Source organism: Nyctereutes procyonoides, unplaced genomic scaffold, assembly GCF_905146905.1.
Source record: "Nyctereutes procyonoides isolate TBG_1078 unplaced genomic scaffold, NYPRO_anot_genome, whole genome shotgun sequence".
NCBI classification, from domain to species: domain Eukaryota; kingdom Metazoa; phylum Chordata; class Mammalia; order Carnivora; family Canidae; genus Nyctereutes; species Nyctereutes procyonoides.
In genome coordinates, this window is record NW_026575082.1 from 8,250,908 (window position 1) to 8,267,964 (window position 17,057).

A 17,057-nucleotide genomic window follows, 5' to 3' on the forward strand; every position below is an offset into this window, starting at 1 on the left:
CGCAATTTCCACTCAATGCCTGCAAGCTCCTTATCTAAGGAGGCCTTGGTGACCTGCATTAAATCTAATTTGTTGCTGACATCTGCCTTGCTGTTTATAAACAAATTCACTACAATTGAGTGAACCACAGCTATGTTGTTAGAGGTAGTACATTTAAAGACAGCTTGAAGCAAATGGCAACAGGGTACTTAAACACAAAATCCTATTGCTTATTTCATAACATTTTTAGTGACACACTAAAGAAAAGTGCTTTTGGCTGCAGACATTAAGAGGCAGCTTGGTGATATATTGTGTCCAAGAAATTATAGTTATCAAAACAAATCCTGCAGATGTCAACGTGATGTGCTTTCATAACACAAAGCTTGAATTCACAAGAGACAAAGGTTATCAAGCTGTAGACTTAAATATAATTCTCTAGTCTCTATTTTCTCTCCTTATAGACCCGGAGAAAGTCATAAAAATAAGGTGTGGGTTTATAAGCTAATAAGAAGGTGTGTGCATGGAAAACACAATAAATGGAAGGGATTTATTTAAAAAAATTAAATGAGATTTCCTATGTGATCCTTCTCAGATGCAGGTGCGAGTGTTACATGTATCTGGCATCTAAATCTGTTGAAGCTGAAAGATCCAAAAGGGAGATTAACACAAAATCTGTTGCTGTATTTTGAGTATTTGTAAGTCATAAAATTAGATGAATATATTTCTTTGCAAAAGTGAAATCCTCCTAAGAAGCCAGCCCAGGAAGTATAACAGCATGCACTTTTAATTATATTATTTTAGATATACTTTAAGGCCATGCTCTCCTCTTCATAATACATGATTGGCAGCACCTTACCTTACATACCCTGTGCAAAGCATCATCTTTTATTGTTGAGTAATTAACTATTTCCCATAAGGAAAATTTCCAAATAATCACAGTTCCCATCCTTCACCGAAACTAGCTTCACACATTTCAACCTTGGACTGGCATCACTTATGTTTCTAATTTACTCCAGTGACTATCTCAGTTCAAACACTCTTTGAACTCCATCAGGACCGCCAGTCCACTGTCGCTCCTCCATGTTTTAAAACCCAATAACCACTCTGAGGCCCTCGATCCTCTCCACACCCAGCTCAACCACTACAACTCCTAGCCCCACAAAGTGCGCCTCCTTGACTCGCTCCCTTTCCTCCTCACATTCATCTGCCAAAACAAGACAAGAAAATACATACATGCCTGACACTCTAGATAAAAAGAAAAAGAGAAAAGAGAAGAACACACAAGTATACAATTTTACAAATGGGAAGTGTAGACAAATGAAACCAAAACACTAAGTTATACAGTAATAATAGTTAATACTGACAGCATTTACCAAGTTCCAGTCACCCTGCTAGGTGATTAACAATTTCAGTACTTTCTATAATTATGCTTTTAAAGATGCCATGGCCAAGGTTCATGGGAAGAAAGGCACTTTCTCCCCACTGGAAAGTGGGGAGCCGACATTTGAACCCAGGCACTAGATGCCAGAGGCTGTGGTCTCGCCTGGTCAGATACAAAGGAATCTAAGAATTAGGAGAAAAGGGACAGGACTCCAGGAAAACGCAATTACCAGAATGCATTCAGATAGATATAGAAAGCCTGAGTGGCCATGAAGTTTTAAACAAAGTACTCCTCAAAAATGTACTAACCTCAGAAGCTTTAAAAAGCAACCTGGACATAATATTTCATTTGTTATTTAAATTGCTCTAAAGCTTAAAAGCAGAAACACTTAAAAACAAGACATTCTTTTTATGAACACTGACAACATCCTGATGCCAAACTCTGTCTAGGAAAGAACAAGGAATTCACAGACCCATTTCAAGTTGTGAAAATCCTGTGTGTTACAGAAAACTGAATTTAAAAGTCTATGAAGATGATGCTTCAATATGTCCAATTGGGATTGACCTTTAAAACATAAAGATGATGATTATTAACTATAATTTGCCAAATGTTTAATATGTTTCAGGTAATGTTCTTTTGATATTAAATCTTTATTACAAATCCATGATGTAAAATTGCCATTGGCCCCATTTATCAAGGAGGAATCAAGAGCCCTGGGAGCACCTGAACTCAGTCTGGCCCCAGAGTAGGCTCTTGACCATGACTTAGCAGGAAACACACTGATATATTTTGTCCTATTAATTGTTTTTTTTTTAATATTTATTTGAGAGAGAGAGCAAGCAGGTGGTCAGGAGTGGAGTGGAGGGAAGGAGAGAATCTCAAGCAGAATTCCCGTGAGCACAGAGCCCAACACGGGGCTAGATCTCAGAACCCCAAGATCACGCCCTGAACCAAAATCAAGATTTGGAAGTTGGACACTTAACCAACTAAGCCACCCAGGGCTTAGTTGTTAAGTGTTTAAGGGAAAAGAGTCACGTAATTACATCGATGGATGCCAACTTTGAATGAATGGACATATTTTAAGTATATAACTCAGCTATCAGAAAAACAGACTGCAATGAAATAAAATGAACAAACTAGGGCCATATGTATCAAAGTAAAAGTTCACAAATATAACAATGACAAAAAATGGCAATTTGCCAAAGAATATAGAATTTATATAAATTTCAAAAATATGTGAAATAACAAATTATGACTTCTAGAAATAAATTTAAATATGACAAAAGTATGAATCACAAATGTCTAATAAATAAAACATGTAAATCGTTATAATAAAATTTTAGGGATTATGTAATGGTAACAAAGGCACACATCACATAGTTATACTGAGTTTTATTCATTTATTTCTTTTTTAAAGATTTTATTTATTTATTTGGGAGAGAGAGGGATAGAGAGAGAGAGCACGAGTAGAGGGGAGAAAGAGAAGCAGGCTTCCCACTGAGCAGGCAATGCCTGATGCGGGGCTGGATCTCAGGACCCTGGGATCGTGACCTGAGCTAAAGGCAAATGTTCAACCAAATGAGCCACCCGGGTGCCCCTGATTCATTTATTTCTAAGTTGGTTGACAAGTTCACAGATGTTTGTAATACTATTATTTATATTATTGTATATTATATATGTATGATATTTTAATAATACATAAAATAACAAAATCAATGTCTACTAAGTAGACAACTCTCAGAGTACAAATATTAAAAGAACATCTTTGATATTCCCTCATTAACGCAAAGTCATTGATGTGAATTTTCAGTACTGGTTGCTTTTCCATACAGATAAATTTGTATGTATATGTGCATGCATGCATGTGTGTGTGTGTGTGTGTGTGTGTGTGTGTTTACACGTGTTCAAAATATTGGGCTCACTCTATGGTATATTTTGTGAACTGCACTTTTCACTTAATAATCTGCATCTTTTCAAATGAATGAACAGAAATGTACACCATCAGTTTTAATTGCCGCAAGTTATTTTGTTTTTGTAAATCAACAACTTGATGAAAAATTAGTTTGTGATTTTTTTGTATTGTATAAAAAACACCGCAGTGATCATTTTTGTATGTTAAGTTTGTCTGTTTTCCAACTTTACCCACAGTGCTTGTTTGCTTGTGATTTGATCTTCTTTGTCAGTGCATTCCTACCTTAGAAACTGCACATGGGAATCCAGAGAGGCATGTGTTGCTGAAGGAATATTCCCAATTCTTGGTAAATTCCTGGGCTGGTGGTGTCCAGGATCACGAAGGGAGTATAATTGTACAAAATGGCCAGCAAGGAACACCTGAAAATCAGCACAACAGGCCCCTCCCCCAGAAGACCAGCTAGACGGACCAGTGATACTCCCCCGTGTTCCACTACAACTTGTTTTTGGCCACTCTGCACTGAGCAAAATGACTAGAAGGAAAACTTCACCTCAGAAGAAAGAATCAGAAACAGCCCTCTCTCCCACAGAGTTACAAAATCTGGATTACACTTCAATGTCAGAAAGCCAATTCAGAAGCACCATTATACAGCTACTGGTGGCTCTAGAAAAAAGCATTAAGGCCTCACGAGACTTCATGACTGCAGAATTTAGATCCAATCAGGCAGAAATTAAAAATCAATTGAATGAGATGCAATCCAAACTAGAAGTCCTAACCACGAGGGTTAACGAGGTGGAAGAACGAGTGAGTGACATAGAAGACAAGTTAATGGCAAAGAGGGAAACTGAGGAAAAAAGAGATAAACAATTAAAGAACCATGAAGACAGATTAAGGGAAATAAATGACAGTCTAAGGAAGAAAAACCTACGTTTAATTGGGGTTCCCGAGGGCGCCGAAAGGGACAGAGGGCCAGAATATGTATTTGAACAAATCCTAGCTGAAAACTTTCCCAATCTGGGAAGGGAAACAGGCATTCAGATCCAGGAAATAGAGAGACCCCCCCCTAAAATCAATAAAAACCATTCAACACCTCGACATTTAATAGTGAAGCTTGCAAATTCCAAAGATAAAGAGAAGATCCTTAAAGCAGCAAGAGACAAGAAGTCCCTGACTTTCATGGGGAGGAATATTAGGGTAACAGCAGACCTCTCCACAGAGACCTGGCAGGCCAGAAAGGGCTGGCAGGATATATTCAGGGTCCTAAATGAGAAGAACATGCAACCAAGAATACTTTATCCAGCAAGGCTCTCATTCAAAATGGAAGGAGAGATAAAGAGCTTCCAAGACAGGCAGGAACTGAAAGAATATGTGACCTCCAAACCAGCTCTGCAAGAAATTTTAAGGGGGACTCTTAAAACTCCCCTTTAAGAAGAAGTTCAGTGGAACAATCCACAAAAACAAGGACTAAATAGATATCATGATGACACTAAACTCATATCTGTCAATAGTAACTCTGACCGTGAATGGGCTTAATGACCCCATCAAAAGGCGCAGGGTTTCAGACTGGATAAAAAAACAGGACCCATCTATTTGCTGTCTACAAGAGACTCATTTTAGACAGAAGGACACCTACAACCTGAAAATAAAAGGTTGGAGAACCATTTACCATTCAAATGGTTCTCAAAATATACCCTAAAAACTATAGAACACTTCTGAAAGAAATTGAGGAAGACACAAAGAGATGGAAAAATATTCCATGCTCATGGATTGGCAGAATTAATATTGTGAAAATGTCAATGTTACCCAGGGCAATTTACACGTTCAATGCAATCCCTATCAAAATACCATGGACTTTCTTCAGAGACTTAGAACAAATTATTTTAAGATTTGTGTGGAATCAGAAAAGACCCCAAACAGCCAGGGGAATTTTAAAAAAAGAAAACCATATCTGGGGGCATCACAATGCCAGATTTCAGGTTGTACTACAAAGCTGTGGTCATCAAGACAGTGTGGTACTGGCACAAAAACAGACACATAGATCAATGGAACAGAACAGAGAACCCAGAAGTGGACCCTGAACTTTATGGTCAACTAATATTCGATAAAGGAGCAAAGACTATCCGTTGGAAGAAAGACAGTCTCTTCAATAAATGGTGCTGGGAAAATTGGACATCCACATGCAGAAGAATGAAACTGGACCACTCTCTTGCACCATACACAAAGATAAACTCAAAATAGATGAAAGATCTAAATGTGAGACAAGATTCCATCAAAATCCCAGAGGAGAACTCAGGCAACACCCTTTTTGAACTTGGCCACAGTAACCGGAGAAGGACAAACAGTGTATGTTCTCATTCATTTGGGGAATATGAATAATAGTGAAAGGGAATATAAGGGAAGGGAGAAGAAATGTGTGAGAAATATCAGAAAGGGAGACAGAACATAAAGACTTCTAACTCTGGGAAATGAACTAGGGGTGGTGGAGGGGGAGGAGGGCGGGGGGTGGGGGTGAATGGGTGACGGGCACTGAGGGGGACACTTGACGGGATGAGCACTGGGTGTTATTCTGTATGTTGGTAAATTGAACACCAATAAAAATTAATTTATAAAAAAAAAATGGCCAGCAAGGTCAGGTGTGGATTGACATGTTCTCAAGGGCCACACTTAGAAGTCATTTCTCTTTGCTGGCATTGGAATTTTGTTTTCTTACTCACTTCTTATGGAAAGCTTTCAATTGTGCTTCCCCAACTCGTAGAAGTCAAGGCTCCATCTCTTGCCCTGCAGTCACAGCTGTGAAGATGCGTGCATGTTCCATGTTCATTCCAAGATGAACAAAGGCTCCCGGTCCAATTTACTCCTCTTGAAAGCTTTCTCTTCATTTTAGCTTTTTGTGGCACCTCTTTTCTTTCTTATAAGCTGAGCTATGCATTTAAATGTGTTATACTTTACTTCGTCCTTATTTCTAAGCATTTTCAATACATAAAGTCAGCCTTATTTTTCAGATAGAGAACTTGTATCACTTCGATAATGGGAAAGAAAACCGATTTGTAGTTTAAATTTGTAGTTTAAAAAGAAAGAACTTTAATTTGCCCCATTTATGTTCTAAAAAAAAGTCCAAACTCATAAACCCTTCTCAGCTATTTCCACTCATCTGCTCCCAAAGCCACTTTAAAAACATGGACGAGTTTCATCATTTCTTGTTTGCATTTATATACAGAATTCTTTTTTTTTTTCTCCACTTACCTGTTGAAACCCATTCAAAGCCCTCCACAAATGACGTATTTTTTTAAAGCCTGATTTGAAAGAGCTATGTGCTAGTACTAAGACTGGCATCAAAAATGATCACAGAATGGCTGGTTTAAGACAAAAACAATTTATTCTCAACAGTTGGATAGGCTGGACATCATGGTGCCAGCCAACCTGGTTTCATCCAGAGGCTCTGAGGGAGAACCTGGGTCATTCCTGTCTCTTGGTTTCTTGTCCTGTTGGCAACCCCCGGCATTCCTTGGTGGCCGCTGTGTCTTTCTGATCTCTGCCTTCATCTTCACATGGCCTGCTTCTCTCTGTTTCCTCTGATTGTCCAAATCTCACCCTCTTTTCTCTAATAAAGACATGAGTCCTTTGGATGTAGAGTCAAGTCTAATCAACTATGACCTCATTTTGACATGATCATGTCTGCAAACACCCTATTTCCAAGTAAAGGGTGTTGAACATATTTTTCTAGGGGACTCAATTCAACTGTCATGAGCTCTTTTTATTATATCACCCTGGTTTTATGCTACCAGGGCATTTTGTATTAATACCTCTTCCTAATCTGTTTGTAGCGAATCTTTTACAAATATATGAGTTTATAAGCGACAAGCCTGGTAAAAATAAATTCAGCCTTGAGGCCTATCTCACTATTGAATATTAATCATTTAAAACATTTTCTGGAAAGCTTAAATAAGAAAATCCTACATATTTTTGTTAGTTTACTGAGTGAGTTGCCATTTTAAGACACATACTCAATTTTTAAATCCTTATTCAACATTTCAAATTAAGGGGTATTTTTTTCCCACATAAAAATATTCAAACTGCTTTTCTGCTTTAAAGATTTCAAAAAGTCTGGCATCCAATTATAGATGGTTTGATTTCTTAGAAAAGAACAGTTCTGTATAACAGAGTGGCATATGGTACAATTTCAGAGTGACACATCAAAGGTAATATTCTTTATGTAAATCCTGAAAATAAAGCAAGAGTGCATTTTCTTAATGTATGGGAATAAGGAATGACAATGACACCTCCCTATCTATTTTCCAGCTGACAATCTATGTTAATTGTTCATAAGACTTGAAAAGTACTTTAAATTCTTGCATAGATAGTAGCTAGTTCTAAAGGTACCTTCTGGAGCTTGACTGACTTTTGGGGGAAAACTTTGGTTAGCTCATAAAAAGGGCACATGAGTTAGCTAGTGCTCCGCTGTGTGAAATGAGGGGCAGCAAGTCACACAGAGGCCATAGGCAGGAAGTGCAGCGTGCTGGACGTGAGGACGATGTGACCCTAGACAGGGCGCTGACACAGCAGATGCTTGATAAACCATTCTTCCGCTGTTCACAAAGTTCAAAGGTAGGGATCTAAAGGAGGACCGGGTGAAACTGAAAAAGCAAACCATTGGAATTGGGGCTTAAAGCAATACTCCTCGAATGAGTACTAGATTTTATTCTCCAGACAGTAATCTCCAGAGATTATCAGTTTTTAGTGAGTGATTAAATCAGGATACTTCATTGAATGATGAACAATTAAATTAACTGTTCATTAGCTTATTCATTTTTTTTTTCGCAGTGAATCAATTGTTCTTTGTTTCCAATGCCCCAAATCAGAGAACCTCTTTTAGGTTTGGTGCATGGGCCACATTCATCCTAAGTGGTGTCAACTCACCTCAGCCATTATTTTGATGCCCTGGTAGGGACTGCTCTCACCTAAGTCTACAGACCATTTCACTCACCTGCATTATACATTAGCGCCTCACAGTACAAGGGAATGAAGTCATAAAACATTGCTCAAATTGCTTCTGTCCCTGATTTGTTTATCATGCCAACTTTATAAAACCAGGACCAAATTTTACCGAATTAACCTAGTCCTTTTACGACAGGGTGCAACGTAAGGTTTGGTAGTTTTATTCAATGTGAGTCTACAGAGAACATTAAAAATTTAGTTTCATTACAGTGTCAGCGCTACATGCATTTTGCTTTCTCTAAAGAAATAACTTCAAAATCCCGACACATTTCAGATTACACAAGGCCACTAGATGCTGGTTTTTTTAAAATGATTTCTTCCATATCTCTTAGCAGGATAGCTAAGAACCAGATGGTTATAAACCAGCCATTCTATTCCACAGTGACTGAGTCAGCTAGAAATAGAAGTTGTTTCAACTTCATTCAAGTTGTCTTTTGTATTGAACAATCAGTAAACAGAAATGTTGCCCATTATCCCCAAAGTAAATGGACTGCTCATAAAAAGTGCTGGACTGACATCACTTGAAACCGAAGTATTATGTTTATCCACAGACCATGTAATCTGAGCAGCAGCAGTGAATATCTTTTGATATCACATACCCAAATTTGACTCCCTAAATGCAATAAAATTGATTTTGTCCTTTGTAGTGGATATGTGCCAGCTGTTATCTTGGATTCTATAAACTATACTTTAACAATTTAAAGTCATATTTGACTATATAACTGAATAATTATCAGAATCTGCTAGTTGTTTAACTGGCTCACTTCTATTAAATTAGCTTTATTACCACAAATATGAAAAGTTCCACAGTCAGGGGTGAGTACCTCCAATAATAGAACCTTTAGGTGCCTGGGTGGCTCAGTCAGTTAAGTGTTGGCCTTTGGCTCAGGTGGTGATCCCAGGGTTCTGGGATAGAGCTCTGTGGGGTGTTTGATCCTCCCTCTCCCTCTGCCCCTCCCTCCCTTGTGTGCACACAAGCATGCACTCTCTCAAATCAATCAATCTTTTAAAAAGATAGAGCCCTTATATGAAGAACCTTCCTTTCAATCATAAGTTGAACGCTTCCAAAATCAAATAATCTATGTGAGTCAAAGGATTTCATAATTGGGAAATAGAAATGCTTTAAAAAAATCAAATAAAAACATTTTTGGTGAAATTATACATCTGCATTTTCTTCATTGTAATATTCATGAATAGTGATTAGGCTTCATAGTGGGTTCCATTCACCTAAGTCCAAGAACAGGCTTTTTGTCTAGTGTCTAAATCTTTACCACAGAGGCATAGGTTCATTTCTGTCTACAGGTTCTGTGTCAGAAGTGAGAGCCAACACAGGTTTTGTAATTGCCTATATTATAAAGTATTAACCAAAATAAAGACTTCAATGCATTCCTATTACCTTTCATTTTGAATGAAATGGAATGATTTTTTACTGTATCCCTTTTGAATTTATTTGTGGTAGGAAAGATCATGTGAAGCATGAGCAGAAAACCACAGAAAATCCTTCAGGAAAAAAATGTTTTCTTAAAACAATCAGCAATAATAATGTAAGATATAAATATATCTTATTGACTAAGAAAGGGTTATGGGGAAAAGATGTTATTTTTAGAAAATAATATTCTCTTAGAAATAATGATATAGAATCTGGGAACGTAATGTGAACAAATGATATCCAGGTATTTTGGGTACAAAATAATACTTATACAAAAATTTTAAAAATTTAACTATGAATATGTGGATATATTAGGACTTGGGATTTACTCAATAGTTTTCATTTTTTTAAAAAAGTTCTGCATTTCTTTTTTTTTTATATAAATTTTTATTTATTTATGATAGTCACACAGAGAGCGAGAGAGAGGCAGAGACACAGGCAGAGGGAGAAGCAGGCTCCATGCACCGGGAGCCCGATGTGGGATTCGATCCCGGGTCTCCAGGATTGCGCCCTGGGCCAAAGGCAGGCGCTAAACCGCTGCGCCACCCAGGGATCCCTAGTTTTCATTTTTAATATGGGGGAATTTATCCAATTCATGAATATTCCATTACATATTTTGGATGGAAGAAACTATAAAAATAACTTCATTATATTATGGAATAAATTCAATGCTTCAAATAATTATTTCAGAAATTAATCAGGTTGTTCAGACTTTAAATACAACTGACCTTCAATTATTTGGAGATAAATTTTCAGATTTCATATACAGGCATACCATGTTTTAGTATGCTTCACTTTATTGTGTTGAGCCAATGTCAAGTTCTTTACAAACCGAAAGTTCATTGGCAACGCTGCATCAGTCTATCGACATCGTTTTCCCAACAGCATTTGCTCACTTTGTATCTCTGGGTCACATTTTGGTAATTCTGGCAGTATTTCAAACCTTTTGGTTATGGTGATCTTTGATGATACTATTGTAATTGTTCTGGGATGGTACAAACTGTGTCTATACGTGATGGTGAATTTTAACTGATAAATGATGTGCATGTTCTGAATCTCCACGGGCTGGCTGTCTCCCTGTCTCCTCCTCAGGCCTCCCTATTCCTTGAGACACAACAATATTAATATTAGGCCTATTAATAATAAAATAAGCCATATTTGATGACAATGCCCTCTTGGTGTTCAAGTGAAAGCAAGAGTCACATATGTCTCATCTTAAATCAAAAGCTAGAAATGATTAAACTTAGTGAGGAAGGCATGTCAAAAGCTGGGATGGGTAGAAGCTAGGCCTCTGCCTCTTGTGCCAGTCAACCATGCTGTGACTGCAAAGGAGAAATTCTTGAAAGAACTCCTGTGATGACATGAATAATAAGAAAGCTAAACAGCTTTCTTGCTGATACAGAGGAAGTCGTAGTGACCTGGAGAACAGATCAAACCAGTCGTGACATTCCTTCAACCCAAAGCCTAATCCAGAGCAAGGTCCAAACTTTCTTCAGTGCATGAAGGCTTCGAGGTGAAGAAGCTGCAGAAGAAAAGTCTGAAGCTAGTAGGGGATGATACATAAGGTTTAAAGGAAAGAAGCCATCTCTATAACATAAAAGTGCAAGGTGAAGTAGAAAGAGCTGATGTTGAAACTGCAACAAGTTATTTAGAAGATCTGGCTAAGATATTTCATGAAGGTGGCTACACTAAACAACAGATTTTTAGTACAGATAGAAATAACCTTATATTGGAAGATGTCATCTAGGACTTTCACAGCTAGAGAGGAGAAGTCAATGCTTGGCTATAAAACTTCAAGGGACAGGCTGACTTCTTAGGATGTCATGCAATGTGACTTAAGTTGAAGCCAGAGTTCATTTGCCATTCTGAAAGTCCTAGGGCCCTTAAGAATTGTGCTGGATCTACTCTGTGCTCTGTAAATGGAGCAACAAAGTCTCAATGATGGCACATCTGTTTACAACACAGCTTACTGAATATTTTAAGCCCACTGTTGAGGTCTACTGCTAAGAAAATAAGATTTCTTTCAAAATATTACTGCTATTGGATTGGCAATACATCTGGTCACTCAAGAGCTGTGATTGGAGATGTACAATGAGATCAATGTTGTTTCCATGCCAGCTCACACAACATCCATTCTGCAGCTCATGAATCAAGGAGTAATTCTGGCTATAGTTGCCATAGATAGTGATTCCTCTGATGGATCTGGGCAAGGTCAATTGAAAACCTTCTGGAAAGAATCTACTGTCTTAGGTGCCCATAAAAGCATTCATAATTCATGGGAAGGGGTCAAAGTATAACCACAGGTGTTTGGAAGAATTGATTCCAACCCTTATGAGTGGCCCACAGATGTGGTGGAAACATTAAGAGAACTAGAACAAGAAGTGGAGCTTGAAGATGTGACTGGATTGCTACAATCTCATAGTAAAAGTTTAATGGGAGATGAGTGATGTCTATGGATGAACAAGGAAAGTGGTTTATTGATATGGAATCTACTCCCGCTGAAGATGCTATGAAGATTAATGAAATGACAACAAAAGATTTAGAGTATCTTCCATAAACTTAGTGATAAAGCAGAGGCACGTTTTGAGAAGAACTGACTCCTATTTTGAAAGAAGTTCTACTGTGGGTAAAATGCTATCAAACAGCACTGCATGCTGCAGAGAAATTGTTCATGAAAGGAGGAGTCCATCGATGTGGCAAATTTCATTGTCTTATTTCAAGAAACTTGCCACAGGCATTCCAAACTTCATCAACCACCACCGTCACCCTGATCAGCTGATGCTGAGGCTAGATGCTCCAACAGCAAAAAGATTATGACTCGCTGAAAGTTCAGATGGTGGTCAGCATTTTTTGGCAATACAATATTTTTAAATGAAGCTATATACATTGTTTTAGCCATAATGCTATTGCACAATTAATAGACTACAGTGTAGTATAAACATAACTTTTATTTACACTGGGAACCTGAAAAAATTTATTTGACTCACTTTATTATAATACTCACTTTATTGTGGTGGTCTGGAACCAGACCTGCATTATTTGGAAGGTATTCTTAGACAGACATAGTTGAACTCTTTTTCCTTTTTTCTCTTTTCCTTAATGAGGGTAAACAGAATCTATTAGCTAGATTCTAGGTTTCCAACATCTAAACCATCTGCTCCTTCATTTTCTAGGCATCGACTTGAGATTAGAACATATTCAAAAAGAAGGATCAACAGATCTCTTTTCAAGTAATAGGCAAACTCCAGAAATTCTTATTTGCATTCCAACATATTCTACTCATAGGATTATTGCAGCTGACCTGGTGGGCCATGGCAATTTACACACACACACATACACACACATACACACACACAGCACAATGATCATTTACTCTCCTGCACACCATAACACACAACAATCTGTTATTTGGCAATTTAAACAATTTTCCCCATGGAACTGCCAAATTAGCCTCTAAAACTTGTTTTTAAAAAATTATCTCTTAGAAAAAGCTAAAATGATAAATATGTCATTATAACAAAACTCAAATACAAATTTTTACTCATTTATTACTCCATTAATTCAACAAATCTTATCAGCACTGTGTTGCTGGATATACTGAGATGAGAAAGAAAATATGGTTATGTCTTCACAGAGAGATTGTGAAGGGAGTATGTGAAGTCCAAAATCAGGGCGCTGTGGATGTGGAGAGCAGAGTAGTATTAAGTAAGACGAGGGGGCAAGAGGCATGACATACTGGTGCCAAAGTGGAAGCCAGTGTGGAGGTGGCTGGGAGATGAGTGTGTGCAGGGGGCAGAGCGGGGTGGGGTGGGGGGTCTTATGCAAGGAGTACATGTTAGAAGGAGCAACACACACATATGTACCCTTGCCTACGTTTCTTTGTGCTCATAAAACATATACCAGCTACCGAGGCACACATCTAGGATTATTTTTGTCATCTGTCCTTACTGTTCTCTGTTTCTTTTTACCATATTAGACTATACTAAATAATTTTTTTTTACCTTGCAAGTCCCTCCATACTCTCTTTTAACTTAAAAAAATACATCACTGGTGACCTTAGAGATAGTATAGATACATTTGTCATTGCGAAGTTTTTTGAGATAATTGTAGATTCACACGTAGTAATAAAAATATTACAGAGAGATTGTGTAAACTTTGCCCACTTTCCTCCAATAGTGATATTTTGCAAAATTATCGTATAATATCACAACCAAGATATTGACATTGGTAGTGTACTGATTTTATTCAGATTTCCCCGGTTTTGCTTGTACTTACTTGTACCTGTAAATTCTATACAGTTTGCTGCCTGTGTAGGCCTGTTTATGCCGTTACAATCAAGATAACCGCTCAGTGCCCATGCAAGTCCATGTAACTTTTATGACATACATCCCTCTGGGGCTCCATACCCCCAATCTCGTTCCTAACCTCTGACAACTAACCTGTCCTCCATTTCTAAAATTTGTCATTTCACAGATGTTACATAAATGGAATCACAAAATACATAACCTTTTGGGATCGACTTGTTCTCCCTTGGCATAATTCAGTCAAGATTCATTCAGGTTGCTGCTTTTATATCAGAGTTTGTTCCTTTTTATTGCTAAGGAGTATTTCATGGTGTGAGGGGATGACCACGGTTTGTCAAAAGACATCTGGGTTCTTTTCAGTTTTTGGCTATTTTGAGCAATGGTATTGTGAATACACATGTATATGTGTGTATGGACATAAATTTCCATTTTTTTCCTGAGATAAATGTCCAAGAATGCAATTGCTGGATCATGTAATAATGACGTTTAATTTTATAAGAAGCTGCTAACCACTTTCCAAAGTGTCTATACCATTTTACGTTCCTGCCAGCAACGTGTGAATAATCTAGTTTCTCTGCAACCTCACAAACATTTGGCGGTGTTATGTTTTAAACATTTTTAGCCATTCTGATAGGTGCACCATGATATCTTATTATGGTTTTAATCTGCACTTCTCTGATGACTAACTTTAAAAAATTGTATGCATTCATTCACATGGTCACATATACATAATTTCATATAAGTGGGGTAGTTTATATGCTGGGTATTTTCTTCTGTTCATTTTATTTTCTTTTCCTTTTTTGCGATTGCACTTTTCCCCCAGCTTTCTTTTCCATCCACTTCATTATTACTCCCTCTCACCCCAGGTAACTCTTGGTAAAACACACACTATCTCGTTACTTTTATAAAGGTGACTCTTCAGTATATACTTCTCTGCTGGTTGGTTTTGCTTGAAGTACTAAAATTCATAGAAATGTCTTCCAGTTAATTGGCTTAGAGTTCTTTCTAGTGATTATGTAACATTTCATGATAAGGATATATGATCATTTGTTCAAATATTTTCTTTTTTTTATTTTTATTTTTTATTTATTTATTTTTTTTGTTCAAATATTTTCTTGACAGCCATTTATTGGTTGCCAATTGTGCTGTCATTACACATAATTTGCTTAAACCCATGACCTCATGTACTGGTATGTATGTTTCTACAGGATATGTTCCCAAAGATGCTCACTGAGTCAAGGGTATGTATACTTATTTCATACCAGTTGCCTGTTTTCTTGAAACAAAAATTGAAGCAATTCACCTTCTCACTAGCCCTCATAAGAATCCCTGTTTACCTGCATTCACATTAGAAATAAAATGTGAGAGCTCCTTTTAATTTTGGCTTTAACCATATTGCTGTTTTGATTTTCACATCTGTGACTGCTTTATAGCTGGAGTCTTTTTTCCAAATGATTTTGCCATCTTATCAGCAGACATGGACTATTGATCTTAACGATCCAAAAAAATATAATTTGCTAGAAAAAGTACTCAAATTCCCTGTTTATGTGATTTTTTTCTTCCTTTCTTTTTTCCATTGTCATGTGTCATGAAGTTAAGAAAATTTAATAAAACCATGCCATAGTTTCTTAAACACGTTTATACTAGTTTCAAGTAGACTGCTATATCTACACACAAAAAAAGTGATTTAAAAAACAAATAATTTAAATAAGCCATAAATTTAAATGAGTTGAAAACTCTTTGCCAGCAATTCAAATAAAAATGTTCTTTTATTTTTACATTTGGTTCTAGCTTCAGCCTCACTGTCTGGAAATTCTTCTCTTGGAAATTAAGCCCATTTTGTTTTAAGCAAGAGTATTTGTCTCTCAAAAATGCATGACCCATGAAACAACCACCATCACAAAGGAAATAAAAATAATCTTAAAAAGCTTCCAACATTAGACTTGTGGGTGACAACTCTGCATCTGAATTTCAGAAACATAATTCAGTATCATTCTTATCTGAAATAACAGACTCCAGTATTGCCTATGTACCTACAACATGGCTCAGTGTAATTTCAAAACTCTAAGGCAGTAGTGAAAATTGAAGCACACAAACAATAGTGAAAATTATCTTTTATCTTTTTTGGAAAACCAATTTTATGGTTGTTAGTTTTAATAGGAGACATTATCTAAGAGTTCAGAGAAGAGTGAAGTGGTGAGACACCTTTAAGACAGTGAACAAGAAGACACAAATACTTTTGGATGTTATAGGATGCCAGCAAGGTTGGGACAGGCTCTATTGCAAAATGGAATTGATATCACAAGTTAACAGACTACTATGCAATGCCAAAAGTCAATTTTAAACGATGAAATGAGGCCAGATGATGATGGAAGAGAAATATGGCAAAAGGGATTATGGGGATCCAAGGAATTACACATTGATAAATTCCCATTTAGTTTAGCAAAACTAAGAAAAGCATAGGTGAGGAGATGTGAATAATTTTGTTTGGGCAAGTTGACATGATCAATTTTAGAATAATAGAACCTGATATTAATTACACCTGTAAACTTTAACTATAAATCCAGAAGCTTTATTTCCTCTTTTTTTAAAAAAAAAGTACTCAGCAAGGCTTCTACTAAAGACTTCACTATTATTTTAAATTCCCATCTTTCGATCCCTTAGTGCTTTTTGCTTCCATCCATTATAAAACGAATGCACCATTTCATTGAGAAAAATCTTTAAAAAGCTATAATAAGCCAACTAATACATTACATAGCAGAGGGATTTCAAAATGAAAAATACTGCAGGTTCAAACTATAAACTGCTGTGCATCTCAACGATGTCAGCGTGCTTTATGAGCTGGGATGCTAAAATTCAATCTGAAATGTATTTACTTGTAGTACTGAGAATCCATGAAAGCAGCCAATTGCTCAAAGTTCCGTTCTGGAATGTCTGGGGACTTCAGCTGTGCTCTGCCACACTGTCGCATGGCAGTGTTATTATTTTCCCACCAAATGCCTACAGCTGCACCCGGCAAGAATCAGAAGACAAGTCACAAGCTTGCCCTAACAACAT

General features: G+C 37.1%; 1 protein-coding gene across 1 annotated transcript in view; it reads right to left on the reverse strand.

The window, feature by feature from the left end:
* The window catches only part of LOC129514655 (docking protein 6), a 363,401-nt gene that overhangs the window by 209,698 nt on the left and 136,646 nt on the right, over positions 1–17,057 (reverse strand). The gene's annotated exons all lie outside the window — the stretch shown is intronic.